General features: G+C 32.8%; 1 protein-coding gene across 1 annotated transcript in view; it reads right to left on the reverse strand.

The window, feature by feature from the left end:
* Positions 1 to 25,268, reverse strand: part of LOC131674328 (uncharacterized) — a 105,125-nt gene that overhangs the window by 52,684 nt on the left and 27,173 nt on the right. The gene's annotated exons all lie outside the window — the stretch shown is intronic.

A 25,268-nucleotide genomic window follows, 5' to 3' on the forward strand; every position in this document is an offset into this window, starting at 1 on the left:
GTTGCTCAATTTATAGCGTCGTACATGATGGAACATCGAGAAGAATGTCAATTTTGTTTAAAAACTATCTTGCAACATTTTGATGGTGACCGTGACGTAGACATGAAATATTTGAAAGAACATTTGTACACATTTTTCGGTAATGATATTGTCATACATCCTTCGAAATGTAGTCATATTATCACTTTCATCGACGCCGGCGCATGAAAATTTTCTTGATCAAGTTAATGCTGATATACCCAATTCTCTACGCGTTTTATTAGAAGAAATTATCCTAAAGAGCAAACGTAAGCCTCTTGATTTTGAGCCGTTAATTGTAACTATAGCACATATGATTATCTCTGCTACTCGTCCAAGATCATATCTATCACCTATCACGATCGGCCTCGGCGCTATGTTTGATAAACTGTATGGCTCTCGAGAACTCATACAGACTTTGAACGCAGCAGGCATTTGTGCATCTTATGATGAAATTAGATTATTTCAAGCTTCGTTGTTGAATTATCTGGGAAGTGAGGAAAAATCCGATATTTATAGCGACGCTTACATTCAGATGGTATTTGACAATGCTGACCACGACGTACGGACAATTGACGGACGAAATACTTTTCACGTAGAAGGCGGCATAGAGATTCTCACACCAGGTAATGTAGTTACTTCAGTTGAACGTGTGCCACGATTGGCAAAATTACCAAAATCAATCGACGTCGGAAAATTTGGTAAAATCGCTTTACAATATATTTCAAAAGACGCATGTCAAAAGGTATTAAAGAACGTGGAAGTTGTCGATTTGAATAAATTTGTAGAAGTTAATCGCGTAGTTAAATTACGCGCCACAGATTTACTGTGGTTGTTTGGTAGAATTAAATATCCGAATGATTTCAAAGGGTGGAATGGATTTATGGAGACTATAACCCAACATCAACCATACGAGAAAAGTAAAGTTCGATTTCTCCCATTCATTAACAATCCACCAAGCAATTATGAAACTCTATACACTGCCTTGCGAATAGCTGAAGGCAAACGTATTCTGTTGGGTCAAAAGGATATTTTTGTTACATTTGACGAGCCACAATTTCGTAAATCTAAGCAAATTTTGCTAGTTTGTCGGGATAGAGGCGAGCTTTCACACGTGCACGTGAGGTTGGGCGGGCTGCATTTACTTTTTTCTTATTTAAAATCTATTGAATTTTTTACAAAAGGCAGCGGTATCAGAGATCTGTTTACGAAAATTTACGTCGAAAACTCAGTAGACAAAATTTTAGATGGTCATGCTTATAGTCGAGCCGTAAGAGGACACACACTTGCTCATTTGGCTCTGGGTCGAATAATTCATTCTTCTTTAGAGTTAACGCAAAATGAAGATAATTTAATCACAGAAATGCTTGATAATATTGACGATATATTATCTACGGTTGAAAATGAAGATTTTATAAAAATTCATGATAAATTTGTTAATCATCTGGAAAATTTGAACAAAAGGGGACCTACTGCTAAATTTTGGGGACTTTATTATGATTCAGTTACCTTAGTTAAACAATTCATCGAAGCCGAGAGATCCGGTAATTGGGAACTACATTTGTCTACTGTCCGTAAGATGCTGCCTTTTTTTCACGCGACAGGGCATTTTAAGTACGCTGAGTCTTCCCAAATCTATTTACAAGATATGTACCAACTTAGAGACAAAATGGATGCAGCCGAATTTGAAAAGTTTGTGGATAAGGGGTATTTTACAATTAGACGTTCGGAAAAATATTATTGCGGAATTTGGAGTGACATGGCGATCGAACAGATCTTGATGCGTTGCATGAAGACTAGGGGTGGATTAACGCGCGGAAGGGGCGTAAGTGACGCGATCCTGGCCAAGTTCATTTTGAATATGCCATCTTCAGCTGCACTAACAGAAGTAGTCCAATCTTTTTATAATGTAAGCTTTGCATCATCAGAGCAACACGTAGATGCTCGACCGAGTAGAATCGAACGCGATGCTGCAGATGTCGAAAAAATGTTAGCATTTTTTATTACATATAATCCCTTTCCAAATTCAGATAAAATAACGTGCATAACGTCCGGCAAAGAGGGGAATGATAAAGTGAACGTTCACAATACAGCTGAAATCGGTTATGACTTCATGAATAGCATCGTGGGTGGAACATTCGGAAACTTGAAATTTAAACGAGTGAATAGAGTCGTTTCTTTGGAAAGCCTTTCCGCTTGAAAAATGAAATGAAATGAAAAATTACCGAATTAAGTAGTTGAAAGCTCTAACAATGATGACAAAAATTGGCGACAATGTCATCGGCCGGCTTGTCATCTCTATTTTGCGTTAAAAATATCGCCTTTTTGAAAGAAAATTTACATAACTAATACGAAAAGTCGAGAACTAAAAAAGATAGCGATGTCGTTCTTTCACGGATTTGATCGTTGAAAAAAGACGTTTTCAGAAAGTGTAATATGTTATAGGTTCGTTGAAATTGTCAATTCGATTTTCGATTGCGAAAAATAGGCCGTTTTTTCGTGTTTTTTTTTTTTATTCGGCCGCTGCGCCGGACGGTAATGGAATTTTTCAACTTTGAAATACACCATTTTGGAGGAAATTTCCCGCTCTACAACTTTGCTTATTACAAGTTTTAACGAATACTTGATATTTCACGAGTAATATGCAGAAATGTGATGAAAAACAGCCCATTTTTGCGTGTTTTCACCTTCTCCGATTTTTGGTGCAAAAAGCTCCGCAAAAAAAAGGCGCTGGGTATCAGATAATGTTTCTGACATTATTCTTGAGCGATTCCAACAATAATCTCGGAGTTGGCTCTTACATCCATGTTCTCGAAGTTTCTCTGCTAACCCTACTGGACTATTGATGGAGAATCGCGGCATAGCCGTCGTTCTGCCGTCGGGCTCTCGCTGAGGTTCGCGCACCGTACCAAGTTGCGAGTCTGTACGTTAAAAGCACACACTTATGCTTGCCTTTTCTTTGTTGAAGTGTGGCGTTGGGACGAGCGGTGAAGGAGGGCGCAGGCCGCAGTGGGAGAAGAGAGAAAAAAGAGACGGAGAGAGAGAGAGAAGAAGAAAGAAGTTGCGCGTGCGCACCTTTGGGCCGATCTTTGCAACCAGTATATACTGAGCTTTAGTTTAGGCCGTCACGCATGATATTTTCCGTCGATCGTTACTTGCCGATTAAAGTTTCCCGCACCCTCGCCGACGAGATGTTGGACTTTTGGAAATGCACTCGGTGTGTGAAAGTTTTTATGATATTGGTTGGGTCGTGCCCAGTCACAGATTGAAGTTGAGTCGACACCAGTACGCGTGGGATACCGGCGAGATGACGCGGATGCGCACGTGCCGCTAGCAGTCATTGTTCTTGCCGGTAGCAACCAAGGTGACGAAAGGGAGCCACAGCGAGAAAGACAAGCGATGGGCAATTACAGCATCAGCGTTAAAACCAACAACATCAACAACAACACCAACACCAACAACAGAAACAACCACAACAACAAAAGCCGTATCAGAGACGACGACAGAAGGGAGTAGAAGACCCGGAAGACGAGGCCGGTGCTGCGTTTCTCTCTCTCTCTCTCTCTCTCTCTCTCTCTCTCTCTCTCTCTCTCTCTCTCTCTCTCGCATGTTTCGGGCGCCGTTGCTATGCGGGTAGAGTGGTAGATCTGCCAGCTATTTCACTGACCGTGGCCGTTGGTTAAATTTATACGGGCGCGTTTGAATCGTATTGCGGAGTGTGGGGGATTAAGGAAGGTGGATCGGGTGGCAGCCCTGCCACTGATTCGTTCTTCGTGAGCGTGAAGAAATTTGTCCAACCAGTGTAAGGTTGTTTCATTCTAGTTAAGTTTTTGTTTGTCTTAATATTTCGATTTTTATCTTGTTTGTTAATTAAAGTTGTTATTGTTAACTTGTCATCGGTGTTTCGCTTCGTTACTTTTCATCCTGATTTTCGTAACAAGCGTTATGATCCATTTTGCTCAGCGGATTGTTGAGTCGTGCGAACGTTCGTGCTTCCTAAATCCCCTACTTTAAATACATTGTACGGACACCCGCGAGTTATCCAAAAAGGGAGCGGTCTCAATTTTCTCTGTTACAAGGGTCGTAGAGTAAATGTGACCTAAGAAACTGATAAAACAGCCAAAATTATCTATAGAAACATGTTCGGATCTCGTTTTTTTAATCCTCCCGAAAATATCGAGTGTCCAAAAATATCTAACAAGGAAAGGTACCCAACCCGAACTCACCGATTTTTATAATTTTGATACATAATGTAAAATATAAAAAAATAAGAGACACGTATTTTTGTTTATCGGCTAATTTTCACTTTTAAGGGGTAACAACCTCCCCTAAAGTTAACCCCCAAAAAGCGTTTTTATTTAATATTCGGCTTCAAAATTAATATTTTTCAGTGAAACGAATTGGAGGATCTTTCTTACAAAAGGAGCAAGTATTTCATGGTGATTTTAAGAGTAAGGGTAGCATCCTCTATTTTTAGGGGTTGAAAACATATATTTTTTGGCATAATTTTATAATAAAAAAGTTTAAACCGACTAAAACAAATTGGAAAAAATGTTTAGACATCCATAATAACAAAATTTTGTTGACGTCTTTCGGTATTTAATAAATATTACCCCTAAGGGGGGTAAACCGCCCCCAACATAAAATAACTGTAAATATGTGATTCAATACATAATATTTCGTAAAAATTTTGTATATAGAGGTCTTCGAGATCGCTCTTCACAAATCTGATATCAGATTTTGAGAATTTAAAATGGCGGAACCAAGATTTATAGTGTTTCTTTTGTAATGTTTTTCGTTCTTTCAAATGGGAAACTCAGTTTTTTGGGTCCAATTCCAAAAACTGGCCCAAATCTGGCTCAACTTGAAAATTTCAAGTGGAAACTACTGTCGCTTATGGCAGATTCGAATTATGGGGGAAATTACACGTTCAAACGTGATATCAAATTTTACCGAAAAAATTTGTATTTTGAGTCCCAAAGTGGCACCAAAAATAAAAACCTGTGGTTTTTGGAACTTTTTGAATTTCACAAACTTCGCTTGTTTTTTTTTCTTAATTTTTTTCTATTGTTTATTATAAATATTATGCAAATTTTTTTGAAAAATGTTTTTTACGCAGTTTTTCTGGCTCAAAAAATAATTTTATTTTAGTTAAAAATTTTTCTGAAAAAACTATTATCAACCAGTTAACAGTTTATTATGATTTCTGTTATTATTATTATTATATTGTTATTAATAGGAGATGTATTATTATGAATTGTTATTGATTTTCTTATGTTCCTCATCGTATTGTATACCTATAATCCACGTATTACATTGATGTGCATATGAATATAAAATCTTATCACCAAACAAATAATTTTGTATTTTGACAGCATTAATTATATATATAACAATAATAGTAATAAAAATATTGCAGACACTTTGTTGTTATTCTTTTATTGACCACTGCAAATGCGGAAACCGCGATAGTTAAATAGTTAAACACTGGATATTTTTGACAATGTTGTTCGGTTTTTGTTATCTTTATAATATTATTTTATTTTGCTCATAAAAAAAAATATAAAAACACGTTTCATGAAAGGTCGAGTTTAGTTTAAAATTGTACTTGTATCACATAACATCTGTATATATTCAGTAAGTGCCAATGCATTTAGATATATAATTCATATAAAAGATTGTTCATAAAATTGTTAAGACTACTTGAAAATAATTAGTTTTACTATCATCGAAAATTCTGTGCTCAGAATTTGATTGCGTGACTTTTCAAATCAGACTTTTCACTATTCGTACATATTGGATACTATATATATTTAAAAAATGCCTGTTGATGCAAAAGTTGTAACAACCTTACTTTCAATGACATTTGATCGGAGCAATAATAGCGAACCAAAGTTTTTAATCAGTGACGAAGAAATGCAATTGCACAACATACTGGAGAAAATAATAAGACAGCATGCAGAAAATTCTGATGTTGATGTTCAAGAAGAAACGACATTGTATTTTTGCGATGAAAATGAAATTTATCCAGAAGCTATTGAGTACATGGAAAACGAAGAATCTGAGGATTTTCTAGAAGAATTAAATAATCCATGTGAGCAAGACAAAATTGACTTTAAATATAAAGAAGAAGCAGTAAAGTTTTGGTTGAGTGGAAAAGGTAAGCCTTATTCATTTAATACTGTAAAGCACAAATACAAACAAGTAACCATCGAGCGACAATTACGACGATGGAAACAGCAAGTTGAAGCAGGAGGCAGTAGATATGATAAATTATTCAAGATATCAGAATATGTTTTTAATAATTTTAATAAAGTTATGATATCGAAGATGACTGTACATGATATTGATTTGAAAAGATGGGCTTTACAAAAAAAAGCTGAAATAGCTATGCCTTTGTTCAAAGCATCGAATTGGTGGATCTGGCAATTTAAAAAAAAACATAATATAGTATCTCGAAAAATCACTAAATTTGTTACAACAGATTCATTGAAAAATATTTGAAAAATGATGAAATTGAAAATCAATGTGAAACTTTTAGAGTTGAAATTAAACAATTGCTTACAAAATACGGTGCAAGCAATGTATATAATTCTGATCAGAGCGGATTTAATTTGGAGATTCACAGTGGTAGAACATTAAATTATAGAGGACTGAAAGAAATTCAAAGCATAGCACAATCACTGTCTTCCTTAACACACAACTACACTATTCAACCTGTTATATCAGCAGAGGGTAATTTGCTTTCACCTTTATTTTTAGTATTGAAAGAAGCAAGTGGAGACTTTGGGCCTCGATTTAGACAGACATTATTTACACTAGAAAATGTATTAATACGAGCTTCTACATCTGGAAAGCTTTCTAAGCAACTGCTTCAGACGAGGATGCAAGAAGTATTTTTAAAAAATATTGGGAATTCATCGGTCTTACTTTTAGACTCTTGGAGTGGGCAATGTAATAATACCGTACAAGAAGTTGTACCGGAACAAGTTTAATGGTAATGACAATACCGCCTGGCACTACATTAGGTAAAATTTAGCCTTTGGATGTTTATGGTTTTCGATTCTGGAAGAATTTTGTAAGAAAGCTATCTGATTTTATTATTTTAATGCAATACAATATCAATTTACACGAAAGAAATTTTATCATAAAAATGCAATCCCTCGTACATAATCAGTTATCTTCTCCGAGGTATTATAATACTTTTAAGTATGTATGGTTCAAAAGTGGTTATATTGATAGACCCCCAAAATTTGATAATCCTGTTGAATTTTGCTTTGCTATAAAAGAAGAACCTGTATGTACCTACGAAGATAACATTGCAATTATAATTTGTAGTTGGTGTAAAAAAAAGTTATGCTTCAATCATTTTTTTACAGAGTATCATTATTGTAAGAATTATATACTATAATTATATAAAATAATTCTCAAAAATATCAAGCATATGTACGGGATAAATAGAAAGTTGTATTTTATATATTTAATATGTATATTATAACGGGGTTTTAGCTCGAGCTCTTTTCGGGCTAAATCAGCTATATAAATAAATAATTCTCGCGGATTAATATTTTAATAAAGCGAAGTGCGCTATCCAAGGCGACCCTGTACGCCAGCGCGAACAGTGCTTGGGTCCAGCTACATCAGCTTGCCTCCTTCCTTACGTAGAAATTCGGCCCGCGGAGAGTGTCGTGAACTACAGGTCACTTGGCGAGAGACAACCTAAAGAGTTTCGCTGCGAAGTAGTTATGCAATAAGGCAGGTGTATCGGAATAAGACACTGCGGGTTTTAGTAGAAATGAATCGTGTATTTAGGCACTCACGAGTACATGCAAGCGCGCGTGTTGACGAAATGTGAGCGGCAGCGAACAAGGCGACAACAAAACGCAACGCGCCGATCTTGTCTGCGACCGAGCAAGATCGGAAGACGAATTCGCTTAAAGCGGCTCGAGGCAGAACGCAATGCCGAGCAAAATGTCAAAGTGCGTAGGTTGGGCGAAAAGCTAAAGTAACAAATGCAATTCGCAAGCAATAGGAGAGAGAGCCAAAGAGAGAGAGAAGAATCGAGTAGGTACTTACAGTAGTTGTCGTCGGTTATCAGAACGGCAGAAACGCACGTACAATAGATCGCGACCACGCTTACTCCTGGCCTACACTCACGTGGGCGTTCTCGCTTCTTAGCCTTATAGCTGACGGAATTCCTGTCAGCGTCGACTACGTGTCTTCGCTTATCGCTGGCGATTTTCGGACTCGTACAATCGCCGCTGCGTGTTCACTCACTCCTTCGTTGTCCCTCGTAACGCAAAAGAAAAGATGTTGCTGTCAAACTATGCTAGCGTCCGCACTTGTCTCTGCTCGCATGCCAACTGACTCATTACGCGCTCTCTTTCTCTCTCCCCTTCGCGATCGCGGTCTCTCCGCGACATCCGCGCTAAGGACTATCGATAGTATAGATCGTAGGGCTCGACTCTTACCTTGTTCGCTGACATTTCAACTGCGCTACAAATTACAAATTATTATAATGCATGGTATGGTATGAATATGATTAATAAATAAACTGGCTGCAGGGAGAGAGAGACATAACGAGAATGCGGCTCATTATAATATGAATGTAATTATTAAAAAAAATAAATAAATAATATTTATAATAAACAAAATATATAATAAAATGTTTTTTTATTGCCACTTTGGGACTCAAAATACAAATTTTTTCGGTAAAATTTTATATCACGTTTGAACGTGTAATTTCCCCCATAATTCGAATCTGCCATAAGCAACAATAGTTTCCATTTGAAATTTTCAAGTTGAGCCAGATTTGGGCCAATTTTTGGAATTGGACCCAAAAAACTGAGTTTTCCGTTTGAAAGAACGGAAAACATTACAAAAGAAACACTATAAATCTTTTCAAGTGCAAAAAACACGACTTTTACACATATTTGAGGTTATGTAAGATCATAAGATAATTTTTTTCGGGCAAACTAATTAATGTATCTTAAAGTATGAGTCTTTCCCTTCAAAATGAATTTTCAATCGTTCAGATATCTTTTTCTTTCACCGAGATATGATAATTTGAATTTAGCGTCTCGCCAACTTATGCACTTCAAGCGTATGTAGATAATTATAATTGGCAACCCTGTTTTTACCACCTGAATTACCGTATGGGCCGCTACAAAAAAATACGTGTCCAATATTTTTCAATACTCTAATCGTATGCAAAGTTTGAAGAAAATCGGTGACGGACACCTCCCTGCCTTCCCTTGTCAGATGTGAAGAAAAATGTTGGTATTATTGCACGTGAATTACGTGAAGAAAATGTAGCTGAGATTAGTCAAAGTACCGTGTCTCGAAGAACACGAAAAAAAAAAGAACTTTAGAAAGTAGAACTTTTTGGACGTGTTGATGTTAAGAAATCATTGATCAGTAAGAAAAATAAGAAGGCCAGACTAGAATTTGCTACAGAACATCGGAGCTGGACTGTTGAGGACTAGAAAAAAATGCTTCGGATGAAACTAAAATCAATTTATTTGGAAACGATGGGAGATGTTCGACGATGGATATGTTCGACGATCTAAAGGTATCAGAAATGATCCATGATATCAAACACTAACTGTGAAACGCGGTGGCGGAAACATCATGTTATGGGGAGCTTTTTCTTGGAAAGGCATTGGTCCAATTTTCAAAATTGACGGCATTATGGACTCTACCAAGTATAGAGGGACATTATATTAGATGTAATGCTGCCTTATGTACGTAAAAATATGCCAAGAGCATGGATCTTTCAGCAGGATAATGATCCAAAACATCGATCACAGCTCCTTCAACAAGTTTTTACTCAGAAAAAATTCCGAATTTTAGAGTGGCCAAGTCAATCTCCGGATTTAAATCTTATAGAACACTTATGGCAAAAATGAAAATTAAGAAGAGAGACTGAAATTTGTGTAAATAAAGCTGATTTATGGGAAAAAGTTCAAGAAGAGTGGCAAAATATCTCTCAAGAACGAATTATAAAATTGATTAAATCGATGCCTCACCGATGTGCTGCTGTGATAGCTGCAAAGGGTATGGCTACTACAAATTGATGAACAACGTGAATCCTTTTATTTATCTGTAAGTTTTTTGTACATATACTGAATAATCTCTATTTGGCCGGATATTTATGAAGTATCAAAAATTTTCGTTTTTGTTATACAAAATTATTGATTGTTATATTTAATTATCTAACTATGTAATAATGTAGCACAAAAAATTTACTTTATAATGGTATATAAAAGTTATTATTTTATACTATTTCAACCAGTTAATTATAAAATTATGATTGGCCGGATAATTTTGCATGCAACTATATAAGGAAATAGAACACCAATTTGATACGTTCATTTGCAGACTTTGCAAATAATACAAAGTACAGCACACAATTTGGTCATGAAACGTTCGATGAAGTACTTTTGTTTTTCAGAAAATAATGCAATAGTATTGAGTAAGGCTGAGTGAGTCATGGAAATTATTTCACGTATAGCAAAGCAACGCCTGAGCGTTGAGTAAGTCATAGAAATTCTTGCATGTATTACAAAGCAAGGCATTAGCGTTGATTAAGTCTTGGAAATTATTTCATGTATAACAGAGCAATGACTTAGCATTGAATAAGTTGTGTAAATTATTGCATGTATCATAAAACAACGCATCAGCGTTGACTAAGTCGTGCGAATTGTTGCATGTATAGCAAAGCAACGCATTGGCGTTGGGTAAGTATGGGAAATTGTTGCTAAAAATTGCTGAAACTACTGTTCAATGATGGTTGTTCTATGGTATATGATTTGTAATCAAATTTTCATTAAGTAAACATTACTCTATATACTCCAAACTCGTTTCGATCTCATAAAATATAAAAATTTTTTGGTTAAGCAGAATGGCGGTCTTAAAATGTTGTTTTAAAACTAAATAAATGTTACGTTAGGGAAAGATATGAATTACGAAAAAAATTCCACAACAAAATTATCGTTGGTTCAATAATTTTTGGGTAATAAAAAAGGCGCGACGAAAGACTGAGAATTTCGTGAGACCAGCATATTGACGTGGCTCTGGGGATGATTCATAAAGGATGAAACCATGCGGCACTTTTTTCCCGAGTATGCAACAACAATATCTTTCTTTAAAATCATCATTGATTCAATATATTTTACGGAATAAGAAACGCGTGACGAAAGATCGAGACATTTTGCGAGAGCAGCATATTTACGTGGCTTAATTTGAGGGTGGTTGTTAGGAGATGCGACACGCCAAACTTTTTTCGCGTGTCCTCAACAATAATATCTTTAAGATTCATCGTTGACTGAAGAACTTTTGGATAACACAGGCCCACAAAAAAAACAAAAGTGTCTGTGCAATTGACCAGACCTATATATTCTTATGTATTTTAGACGCTGAATTCGAATTTGCAATAAAAAAGTAGGGTCCAGCTGATTTTTTATAGGGTTTTGCTCGAAAAACCTCATTTTTTATGATTTTTTCATGGTTTTTTTTTAAATAAAAAAGAAATTAAGAAAAATTTTATTTTTTTGACTTCAGAATCGAATTCTACGGGAAAAAATACATCGAAAACCATGTTTTGAATTTTTTTTTACAGAAATTTCAACCCACCATACGGCGATGAAAACGCAGAAAATTACGAAAAGTGAAAATTTGCCTCAAATTTAATTAAAATGACACTAAAATCAAGTTTTACGATTGTAAACCGATTTATAAACATTGAAAATACTTTACTGGGAGTTTTTGAGGTCGCTGATCACGAATTTTAAGTCATTTTTTTCAAAAAATAACTCCTAATCGGCGTAAGTGGACAATAAACGTGATAAATTGATCGTTTTTTAAAAAAATCAATGTTTCGGATACTGTTCTGGAGGTTTTCCACTACATGAATCACAAAACTAGAACTTTTTTCGACTCTTGATCATAAAGTAAAACTTGGAACTTATATATAGCGATATTCATGAACTCCATTATAATATTTTTAGCTTCTTTTAAGAAGTGCCTTAGAGTTTTAATGGGTTAATCAATTGAGTTTGTACAATTTTCGCTAATACTTCGCAACTTCGATAGTGAGATGTTGGATACTAGATATTGGCAATATCTATTTTTATTTTTGTCTTCCAAAAAAATATTTTAAATAAAGTTTTAAAGTGTTTTACGCTTACGCTCACGTTTCTTGTCAAATGACCGGCGTAAAGGATTTCTGACACGCTTTTGACCTCTTTTTGAAGATTTTTCTCTCTTCATCATCCAGCAGTAATCTGCCAACATATTTATACCCCATCGTCCTTGAAATCTGCGTTCAAATTCCTTCAAGTCTTGGTGAAACCTTTCTCCTTGCTCTTCACATGTGAATCGAGGAAATGAAGCTTCAAGTTTATAAGGTAACCCAGTTTTTCAAAGTTGCGTACCATTTTTTTACAATAGTTTTGTAATTTACGTCTTTAGTGCTACCCAACAATTTTGTTGATACATCTTTAAAACTAGACCATGCTGCTTTCTCATCATCTTTCATAGTTCATTCAAAGTTTTCATCTCTAAATGGAGTACGAATTTCAGGTCCATCAAAAATACCTGCGCTTAGTTTACCATCTGTTTTGCGGTGAAATACTTGGCTCAAATATTCGTAGCATTTCCCATCTTGATCTAATGCCTTGACAAATTGTTTAATTAAACCAAGCTTTATGTAAAGAGGTGGTATCAAAATTTTGGACGAATTCACAAGTGGCTCTTTTACAATATTTTGTTTTCTAGGTTCAAATGACTCTCTTAGTGGCCAAATTTTTTTTGTAGTGATTTTCCCTATCTCTACTATCAAACATACACAAATATTTTGTAAATCCAGATTGTTGTCCTAGTATCATTGATAAAATTTTTAAGTCACCACATATTTGCCATTTGTGTTCCTCGTATTTTATTTTTGACAAAATCAATTCAATGTTTGATACTCTTCTTTAAGCACAGTTGAATGCGCTAATGGTATAGGAGCGTACTTATTTGTGTTGTGAAGAAGGACTGCTTTAAGGCTCCGCTTCGACGAATCAATGAACAGGCGCCAATCCTCAGGTTTTTATATACCTGGTTTTAATTCGTCAATAAGTCCTTTTACGTCAATGCAGTAAACTAGCTCTGAATCTTCTTTAAAATATTTTCGAAAGGTTTTCTCTCGGTCACGATATTTACTTACTTTAGTTCCCTTTGTCAGCATATTTCGCTTTTTAAAGTCTGAAGCCATCAATTCAGATTGCTCTTTAGATAGGCCAGCCTTTCTAAATAAATCATTCAGACTCTTTTGATCATATTTTTTCACAGAATTCTCCACACCTTTGGGTACATATTCTTCATCATCATCCGAAGAGAGATTTTCTTCACTTTCGTCGGATTCGCCTAGATCTTCGGAGGATGGGTTATCGCTTGGTTCAATTTCTTTCACATTAATCTGATTTGTCGAATGATCGTCCACATGCAGAGAATCTAAACCTGTTGTAAAACTATCTCGTGATTCTTCATTTTCTAAACCTTCAATAAGGATTTTTTCTGGAAACTCAACAGTTGTAGGACTAGAATAATGTACTTCTTTTTTCTTTATATAAGCTATACCCCCTACTTTTGTTGTACAAAAGTAGTAATCGTTTTCATTTTCTGGTTCTTTCCATTTTGGTAGTGCAATGAATTTCAGGGACGTCTTGTCCTGATTTTTAGTAACTCGACTCATCATTATATGACACGAGTTACAGACAAAATTGTGGTACCCAGCTTTTCTCTTGCTGTGAAATCTCAATGTCAAAACATACTTTATACAAATCATTTATTGTTTCTGTTATTTTTCTTTTTTTTTCGACCCAACAAATTTTGCATATACATAACAAAAATTATCAGGATTACCAGTGCATTCATTATTGCATCTACTACCAGAAGTTCCAGCGAAGTTAAATGAAGATGAGGAATTGTGATGTGCCATAAATTATATCTAAAACCCACACGCTAAGAATCCTGTCCGATCGCAGGTGAGTCAGCCGTCCTGGGGGTGATAACTCTCATACCTCCCCAGGCATAAGTATGAGAGCTTTCTGACTTTGACGGGGACAATGTCAACTCGTCGTCAGACACACTACGGCATCATTCTCACATCTTAGCGCTCCCCTGCAAGACAGGGCGCCTTCGCTGGTTTCGTTATACGAAGAGTTGGACCGACGAATCATTCTACACATCCCATTTTCAGGGCAGTTGTCATCGTGACCAACGTCTTCGTAGCAGCAGGTTTTTGATAGTACTGCTATTGAGTAGCAATATAAGTTATAAACTTTAGATAGTTTTATTCAGATATCCAAATTGCAGAGAGTATGTAATAATTGCTAAGTTCAAGTTCATCACGTTAACAAAAGCTAAAAACGATTGATCAGCGACCTCAAAAACCCCCAGTAAAGTATTTTCAATGTTTATAAATCGGTTTACAATCGTAAAAATTGATTTTAGTGTCATTTTAATTAAATTTGAAGCAAACTTTCACTTTTCGTGATTTTCTGCCTTTTCATCGCCGTATGGTGGGTTGAAATTTCTGTAAAAAAAAAATTCAAAACATGGTTTTCGATGTATTTTTTCCCGTAGAATTCGATTCTGAAGTCAAAAACATAAAATTTTTCTTTATTTCTTTTTTATTTAAAAAAAACCATGAAAAAATCATAAAAAATGAGGTTTTTCGAGCAAAACCCCATAAAAAAGCAGCTAGACCCTACTTTTTTATTGCAAATTCGGATTCAGCGTCGAAAATACATAAGAATATATAGGTCTGGTCAATTGCACAGACACTTTTGTTTTTTTTGTGGGCCTGTGTAATAAGATCACGCGACGAAAGACCGAGACATTTCAAGAAAGCGGCATATTTACGTGGCTCTGGGAGTGCTTATTAAAGAACGCCACACGCGATACGTTTTTCGCTAGTCCTCAACAACGATACCTTTTGTAAAAATCATCGTTGGTTATCAATTTTTGGCTAATATGATGCTAAAAAGAATGTTAAATTGAGTATATAATGGTGCATATAGATTTTCATAAGTGTAGTTTTAGGGATAAAAATACATACAACTATCATTTTAAACAGCATATACCAATGTTTTATCAATCTATAGCGATAAATATTGTTCTTAAATTATTTTATTTAAACAAAATTTTTTTATTGTTTTCCAACGATGTGAACTTCAGATTCATAGAAAATAACATATTCTTTTTGTATTTTACAATATCTACAATAAAATCTGATTATAAGTATTAAGCAAGACTGCTACATTGACCCCCTCCCCTGTCCGACCTGCATAATTAATCTAAAATAAAATAAAATTATACAATTGTTATGTTATTCTTAGCACTCTCCATTTTGTTCAGCAAAAAATTTTTTTAATCCAATTTTAGAGCCAACCCGTTGTAAAAAAATAATCAAACAATCATCTCAGGTGGTTACACACGTGTGTTTCGTTGGTAAATATCCAACCTCATCAGATCTTTATTAAAAAACAAAACGAGAAAATAGTTACAGATATAAACCAAAACAAATAAAAATCACGCTAACAAAACATTTACCTCAATTCGCAAGTCACAATCAAATCAAATATCACAATAAAGTCAAAAATACATTGTTAAACTCATTTTATAACTTAACATTCGTTCAAATACTCAAAATTCAAATCAGACAACGACTATGAAATAATGCAAATCAAACAGTGTCTGCTACCTTTTATACCAAAACAAATCACAGGTAGACACACAATCAAATGTATCCCCTCTCCTATGTCAAGAAAACCGGTACATTAAGCATCATTATACATCAAAACAAAATTTTAAAAAATATTATAAATAAATGTGAGATCAGTCAGCTAAAACATCAAATAAACCTTTATATTGTTTACTCAATAAACCAGTGTCCTCTTGTCTATTTATAGTGTTATAAGACAAATTAATATATATCATTTCCGAAATTAATCTCTTACAATAATTAGACTCTCTATCTAAAATTATTGTGTTGTCCTAGTCAAACGAATGTGTAGGATAATTTTTCAAATGCATAGAAACAGGAAGAGATTTATCTAAAGGTGTCTTACTATGCTCATCTATGCGTTTTTTTAAACTTCTCTTAGTTTGACCAATATATACAGACGGGCAACTATCACAACAAAATTTGTATACTATATTTGTCTCTTTCCACTTATCTGTAACATCTTTACCCAGTTTTATTATATTGTCCAGCTTATGATTAATTAATGGTATACAAAGAATATTAATTTTTCTTAAACTATGGTTACATAAGTTAAAAAATCTTTTATGAAAAGGCAACGTTAAAACCATCGATTTAATATTCGTATTTTTTCTATCATCCTGAGCAGCAATACTATTGCAAAATCTATGATTACGAATGCGATCCAATATACATGTATTAACAAATTTTTCCGGGTAATCATTATTTTTTTAAATATTCTTAACAATTTCTATATTATCTTCATGAAAGGTTGCATCAGATAGTAATAACGATCTATCAATCAGATTATATACAATGTTTCTTTTTTGCTGAGTTGTATGGTTGGAATAAAAATTCAAAATTCTGCCTGAACAAGTCGGTTTTTGGTACCAATTAGTAACAATTTTACTGTTCTTAATTATTAACGAAATATCTAAAAAAGTTATACTATTATTAAATTGGATTTCATGTGTGAAATTTAAATGACTATTATAATTATTAAAAATATCCAAAACCAATTGTAAATTATCCCTTTTTATACATAAAATAGTGTCATCTACATATCTAAAATAAAAAAGTGGTTGTACAATTATATTTTTCTCGCAAAACATTTAAACAATCTGTCTCCAAATCATCCATAACTAAATCAGCAAACAACGGCGATATTAGAGAACCCATCGGTGTACCAAAAATCTGTTTGTAAACTATTCCATCAAACTAGAAAAAAGTATTATCAAACAAAAACTTTACCGTATCAACTATTTCAGTAAAAGGTATCACGGAAACAGAGTGAATCTTATTAAATCGCCTATCGAGACTTTCAATGACTAAATCACACGGAACGTTTGTAAACAAAGAGCTTACATCTAATGAAATTAGAATTTAATCTGACGGAATTGTTATGTTCTGAAGTTTTTTTATAAGATGAAAACTATTATCAATATGTGAAAGTGGACGTAAGTTACATTTTTTTATTTCTTTGTCTAAAACTGTAGATAAAAAATGAACCGGGCTATTAACAGTTGAAATTTTTCAAAGATTGAACAAGACATTGAGTGATAAGTTTAAAATAATATACAGAAAGAAATATTTTATTCGTAATGTTGAACATCATGAAAAATGGGTTAAAAATCTTACTAATATTGTGCTACCTACTGAAGTAATAGATGTTGTATCGATGGGCCCTAATTTTAATACATCTGAGTTTACAAAAAAAGATATTATTTTGACAATAAAAAATGTCAAGTATTTTTTACGAAATAAATCACAGGTTGGTGATGTTAATATTATGGATGATACTGCTTCACGGAAAAAAGGAATAACAAATAGCTATACAATTAGAGATACTATAATAAAGAATTTGAAGAGAGTTGCTAGCAATACTTTGCATGTATCAAAGTTTGAGAGGGAATTGAAACAAAAAATAGATCACACTAAGTAATTTCTTAGAGATAATGACAATATATTTTTTACAAGAACTGATAAGGGTAATTTAACGGTTTGTTTGGAAGTTTGTGATTATAAATCAAAAATGATTGAATTATTGAATGATGTGAATACATATAAAATTGTAACTACTAAAAATGTTTTGAGATTGTTACAGTTGAGGGCTTATAAAATTCTTCGCGATTTTAATGAAAAGGGTTATTTACATTTTAAGTATAATAAATACGCTCTCACGCAAACTAACACGGTACTTTCAAAAGCTTATGACCTTCCTAAAATTCACAAAGATGGATATCCACTTAGACCTATTATTTCAACTATTAATAGTCCGGTTCATTTTTTATCTACAGTTTTAGACAAAGAAATAAAAAAATGTAACTTACGTCCACTTTCACATATTGATAATAGTTTTCAACTTATAAAAAAACTTCAGAACATAACAGTTCCGTCAGATTATATTCTAATTTCATTAGATGTAAGCTCTTTGTTTACAAACGTTCCGTGTGATTCAGTCATTGAGAGTCTCGATAGGCGATTTAATAAGATTCACTCTGTTTCCGTGATACCTTTTACTGAAATAGTTGATACGGTAAAGTTTTTGTTTGATAATACTTTTTTCCAGTTTGATGGAATAGTTTACAAACAGATTTTTGGTACACCGATGGGTTCTCCAATATCGCCGTTGTTTGCTGATTTAGTTATGGATGATTTGGAGACAGATTGTTTAAATGTTTTGCGAGAAAAATATAATTGTACAACCACTTTTTTATTTTAGATATGTAGATGACACTATTTTATGTATAAAAAGGGATAATTTACAATTGGTTTTGGATATTTTTAATAATTATAATAGTTATTTAAATTTCACACATGAAATTCAATTTAATAATAGTATAACTTTTTTAGATATTTCGTTAATAATTAAGAACAGTAAAATTGTTACTAATTGGTACCAAAAACCGACTTGTTCAGGCAGAATTTTGAATTTTTATTCCAACCATACAACTCAGCAAAGAAGAAACATTGTATATAATCTGATTGATAGATCGTTATTACTATCTGATGCAACCTTTCATGAAGATAATATAGAAATTGTTAAGAATATTTTAAAAAATAATGATTACCCGGAAAAAATTGTTAATACATGTATATTGGATCGCATTCGTAAAAATAGATTTTGCAATAGTATTGCTGCTCAGGATGATAGAAAAAATACGAATATTAAATCGATGGTTTTAACGTTGTCTTTTCATAAAAGATTTTTTAACTTATGTAACCATAGTTTAAGAAAAATTAATATTCTTTGTATACCATTAATTAATCATAAGCTGGACAATATAATAAAACTGGGTAAAGATGTTACAGATAAGTGGAATGAGACAAATATAGTATACAAATTTTGTTGTGATAGTTGCCCGTCTGTATATATTGGTCAAACTAAGAGAAGTTTAAAAAAACGCATAGATGAGCATAGTAAGACACCTTTAGATAAATCTCTTCCTGTTTCTATGCATTTGAAAAATTATCCTACACATTCGTTTGACTAGGACAACACAATAATTTTAGATAGAGAGTATAATTATTGTAAGAGATTAATTTCGGAAATGATATATATTAATTTGTCTTATAACACTATAAATAGACAAGAGGACACTGGTTTATTGAGTAAACAATATAAAGGTTTATTTGATGTTTTAGCTGACTGATCACACATTTATTTATAATATTTTTTTAAATTTTGTTTTGATGTATAATGTACCGGTTTTCTTGACATAGGAGAGGGGATACATTTGATTGTGTGTCTACCTGTGATTTGTTTTGGTATAAAAGGTAGCAGACACTGTTTGATTTGCATTATTTCATAGTCGTTGTCTGATTTGAATTTTGAGTATTTGAACGAATGTTAAGTTATAAAATGAGTTTAACAATGTATTTTTGACTTTATTGTGATATTTGATTTGATTGTGACTTGCGAATTGAGGTAAATGTTTTGTTAGCGTGATTTTTATTTGTTTTGGTTTATATCTGTAACTATTTTCTCGTTTTGTTTTTTAATAAAGATCTGATGAGGTTGGATATTTACCAACGAAACACACGTGTGTAACCACCTGAGATGATTGTTTGATTATTTTTTTACAACGGGTTGGCTCTAAAATTGGATTAAAAAAATTTTTTGCTAAAATTATACAATCTCATAGATTTTGAATTGCCCAATACGATTACGTCCTCAGATTTTTTTGGCCCATCTATAGTTTATCAGTAATTAATTAATAATAATCGGTTTACCATCTGCGATTTCAAATTCTAATATCTTTTTTATTATAATATATTTTTATTTTCCAAAAGTTTTAAAAAATTGCCCATGAATCGACTTAATTTGCCCAGTTGACTACGATTACAAATGTTTAATATTTTATAAGAAAATAATTTAACAAATTACGGATTTTATAGCCTGCATGATTTGGGCATTGCGCGTGCGCAGCTACGCTGTATCATAATTTGTCCGCTTCTTCAGAGTTCCAAACAAACCTTAAATTTTTTCAAAAATACCGACGCCACCTTGAATTTTACACCGCGAACGTTTGAGTTTCGGAATTTGACAGAATATTATCAAGATTCTGAACAGAGACGTAACTTGAAAAGTAAAATAGAAAAATGAAACGTAGCTATAATGTATAAATGAAGTATTCTGATCTGCCTTTAAGGAAGTAAAAATTTAAGTCTGCGATTCATATATAGCGTGCTGGACTTTATATGTATGGTGATAATTTTTAGACTTGAGCGAGAATTATTTATTCTACTTTGGCTATAATATAAATACATGGATCAACGACTTGAAAGACTACAGTTGAATAATTACGTTAATGATAATCAACAAGAAATTTAATTGTCATAAAAATTATAACAATTACACAGGCCTGCAAGGTTTTGTTCTTTTGCAACTTACGGTCATTTTCGAAGTAATTTTTGGCGTAGAATTAGAATCCGTCGTCAGAATTGCTTCATCACGTCAGGTTTTTGAGTAATCGTCCCCTAAAGGTCGAAAAAACACGTTTTTTGGCCATATTCAAGGCTTGATTACATCGTGAGTTTATATTCTTTTCAAAAACGGTTGACGGCATCTTAAAGAAGCACTCTTACCCTTCAAAACCCATTTTTCAAATTTAAGATATCATTTTTTTTCATCAAGATATCATCAATTGAAGTTTGCCATTTTTGAGGTTTCACCATGAGCTTAAAAGTTCGGCCAATTTTCCTGGAAGAATACGATATATTTCTTAGTTTTTTTTCATAATGATTCTAGAATTAAAATTAAATTTAAAAAAACTAAGAAATATATCGTATTCTTCCAGGAAAATTGGCCGAACTTTTAAGAACTTTTAAACGATATATTTCTTAGTTTTTTTTTATAATGATTCTAGAATTAAAATTAAATTTAAAAAAACTAAGAAATATATCGTATTCTTCCAGGAAAATTGGCCGAACTTTTAAGCTCATGGTGAAACCTCAAAAATGGCAAACTTCAATTGATGATATCTTGATGAAAAAAAATGATATCTTAAATTTGAAAAATGGGTTTTGAAGGGTAAGAGTGCTTCTTTAAGATGCCGTCAACCGTTTTTGAAAAGAATATAAACTCACGATGTAATCAAGCCTTGAATATGGCCAAAAAACGTGTTTTTTCGACCTTTAGGAGACGATTACTCAAAAACCTGACGTGATGAAGAAATTCTGACGACGGATTCTAATTCTACGCCAAAAATTACTTCGGAAATGACCGTAAGTTGTAAAAGAACAGTGACAACTCTCTATTTTGCAGGCCTGTGTTATTTTATCATTATTGTAGAATAAATTGAAAGTCCAGTGTTTGTGAATTGTGCTATAGTATCTGATAACTGTGAATGAGGACCTTAATAGTTTCAAAGAAATTCAAAAGTTCGCGGTCGCTTGGACAACAATTATTTATCAGTCATCTGCAGTCAATGATGTAAAATGTTAAGAGGGGATCCTCATTCAGAATATATACTGCATCGTAGAATGCATACAATGAACAATGAACTCATAGTGAAAGTGAAAATGTTTGCGGGGAAAATATTAATAAAGTAAAAGTATTACCATAATACAAACAAATTTATTACATTTAAAATACATAATTTATTACATTTAAAATGAACATTATTTACATTTTTTTCTTAAATCATACTTTTAGGTTAGGTTATAGAATTTTTTTGACTTATAGAAGGATCTGGAAAATAATTATTTGGATTCAATTCATTCCAATTCTGCACTTCGACGATTGCAAAAGATACGAAGATGGTAAAAGGCCAGTATATGGATTTAAGAGAAATGTTGATGAAATGATGTATGAGTCATATGTATGCTCTTTGCATAAAATAAGCTACTTATTTTTATTTCTGGTGGGTTTTATGGCAATGATGCTTTTTATTTGACTAAATCATTTCTTTCAGTCTAATTGTTATTATTAAAACAGCAAGCTACATAATGGCCCATTCCTCCATCTTGAAACGATGGGATGTATTTAATTACTCCACACAATACAAAATTTTCTAGATTTATTGTCAGTGTTTTTGGTATGCTTTCTAATGATGTAGTAAATTCTTCAGCTTTTATGCCTAATTTATCTGCAAACGTACTTTTCTGATATGCATCATCAGTATCAATCCATAAATATGGTCCAAAAGTAACTGTTGTTAAAAAACTTTTTTCGTGGCAATACTTACAATTGTACAATTTATTTTTGAAATAACTGTTCATTTCTTCGTTTAAATTTTAATAATTATTTAGCCAGGCAATTTCAAGATTTGGTAGAAAGGTTATAATTCTTTTTAAGTTCTCATTGAATCCACAGTTAGTACATGTCCTTTTTTCAATAGTACTTTGGTAATTGTTCATTAATATTTCAAATAACTGGCTTATATTAACATTACAATCAATACTACTTCCTTCTTGTTTGAATTTAGAGTAAAGTATATGAGCTCGATTATTATACAATGCACTATTTACTCCTGATATTGAGTATTGAAGTACTGTACTGGCATAACATTTGTAATCTTTTATCAAAGTAACATTTACACTTCTTTCTATAAAATTTTTATAATCGATTACTTTGAAGCAAGCACTACTTTGAAGCTCTGTAATTGCATCAAAGGCACAAGTATTTATAAAACTAATCTTTTTTTGACTATTGATTTTTCTTGGCGGTAATGTATTTCCATTTTTTATATTAGCTTTTTTATTGCCTCGAATTCCAGAAGTATGTTGATATAGCTGTAAGGCAATTGCTGGATTAGCACGTACATGGATTCCTCTAGACTTTTCTGGTTTAATATATATGTAAGCCACAATTTATAGCTTAAAATCTGAGATTGGGATTTTTAGGTTTAAAGCCAAACAAATAAGATGCAGTAAAACAACTGTAATATAAAAACAATATGTACATGATAGCAAAGCTAAATATAATATTACAAATCATACGAGATTTACAACTCGGAATCTAAACACAAACTGCCTCTTATCCGAGCTACCGACAGTAAGGCTAAGCTTAGCTACGCTTGAGCTTAATCCCCCCTTCGGGAGAACGTGGGTATCACCCGTCCAAGTAAGGAACAAGTTTACTCGCATGAAAAAAATTTGACTCATTCTTCCTAAATCTGCTATCTAACAAAAATATCACATCTGAAATCTTATCTTTAATTTTAAATGGCCCCAGTCTTATTGTATCCAATTTTTCTTTGTTCAACCTATTACCACTTTGTACATAAACTAAATCTCCGATTTTATAATCTATTTTTTTGATATTTTTATCATAATACTGTTTATTTTGATTGTGAATCTTTTTAGATTTTTCAAAAGCTATCTTTCTATTTTCATCCAAATTTGTCAAATCATTGTCCTTAATAGCTTCAGGCAAAATATTTTTATAAAACCCTGTTAATAAATAACTGGGTGGAAATCCAGTTGAGCTATGAATGGTATTGTTATAATTTTTAACACAGTCCTCTGCGATCACTGGCCAAGACCTATTTGCATTTTCATATTTTTTACACCTTATTCTGTTTACCAATGTTTGATTAGCTCTTTCATTTAATCCGTTGGAAAAAGCACAATCTACAGCTGTAAAAATCAAAGTTATTTTTTTTTCTTTTAAGAATTTTTTGAACTGAGTTGAATTTATACCAGGATATTGATCAGCTAACAATACTTGAATATTGCCGTCTTTTTGAACTTTACTAATCAAATTTATAAAATCTTTAGCTGTTTGAGTTTTAGAGGTCAAAATATAGGCGAATCTTGTAAAGTGATCTACTGCTATATGTAAATATTTCTTGTTACCTTTGAAGCCACCTATTGTATCCAGAGATAAAATTTCAAAAGGTTTTTTGCTGGACCTAGCTGCGATAAAGGTGCCTTAAAACAACCTATTCTAGACTTATTTTTTATACAAGTTTTACAAGATTTGCAAATATGTTTTATGTGTTTATACATGTTTTTAAAATAAAATTTCTGTCCAAAGGTTAGGATTAACTGTTTTGTACCAATATGTCCTTGATCTATATGAATATTTTTCACTAGAACTTTTCCAAAATCTTCAGTTAACCAAATCTTTTCTTTATTATTTAAGACTTTATAAATTATATTATTCTTAGTTATACACTTATCATCTATGTTCAACAATCTCTGATTTTCTTTAATATTATCTAATTTTAATGAGTTTGATGTTTTAATCATCGAATCGTCTTCTGAATCCTCATGAGCCTCCATTACCGGATTTCTAGACAAACAATCAGCTTCAATATTATCCTTTCCCGGGTTATATACTATTTCAAAATCAAACTGAGAAATGTAATTTAAAATTTGTATTAATTCTTCATCAGTACTTTTTTGAATATTAAAATTTTCTAAAGGTCTGTGATCAGAAAAGATAATAAACTTCTTGCCAATTAAATGGTACTGCCAATACAATATAGCCTCTTTAATGGCTAAACATTCAATAAATATTGCTCTTTTAGTCTTCTGAGTTTTGGTCAATTTCCTCGAAAAGAAAAATACTGATTTTATCGATTTATCTTCCTGTGGCTGTTTTAAAATTGCTCCCACTCCCTCAACACTTGCATCGGTAAAAATATAAATTGGAGCCTCCGGGTCAAATATTGCCAAAGCGGGAAACGAACACAGATAATCTCTTACCAATTAAAAACTCTTTTTACACTCTTCCGACCAAAAGAAATCAACATCTTTTCTCAATAAGTTCCTCAAAGGATCCAGCAAAACAACATGGTTTGGTATGAATTCTAGATAAAAATTCACTTTACCTAAAAACTGTCTTATCTGCTTCCTTGTTTGAGGCACGGGAAACTTCTTAATAGCTTCCACGTTATTATTCATTGGTCTAATCATATTACCTCCAATTTCATGACCTAAATAAATAATTTTTTCTTGAGCAAATTGGCATTTTTTTCTATTTAGTTTAAAACCCTGTTCAGATATTGCTTTTAATACCAATTCCACGTGATTTATATGCTCTTCGTAA

This window comes from Phymastichus coffea, unplaced genomic scaffold (assembly GCF_024137745.1).
Source record: "Phymastichus coffea isolate CEN01 unplaced genomic scaffold, Cenicafe_Pcof_1.1 PCOF00014, whole genome shotgun sequence".
Taxonomy (NCBI): Eukaryota; Metazoa; Arthropoda; class Insecta; order Hymenoptera; family Eulophidae; genus Phymastichus; species Phymastichus coffea.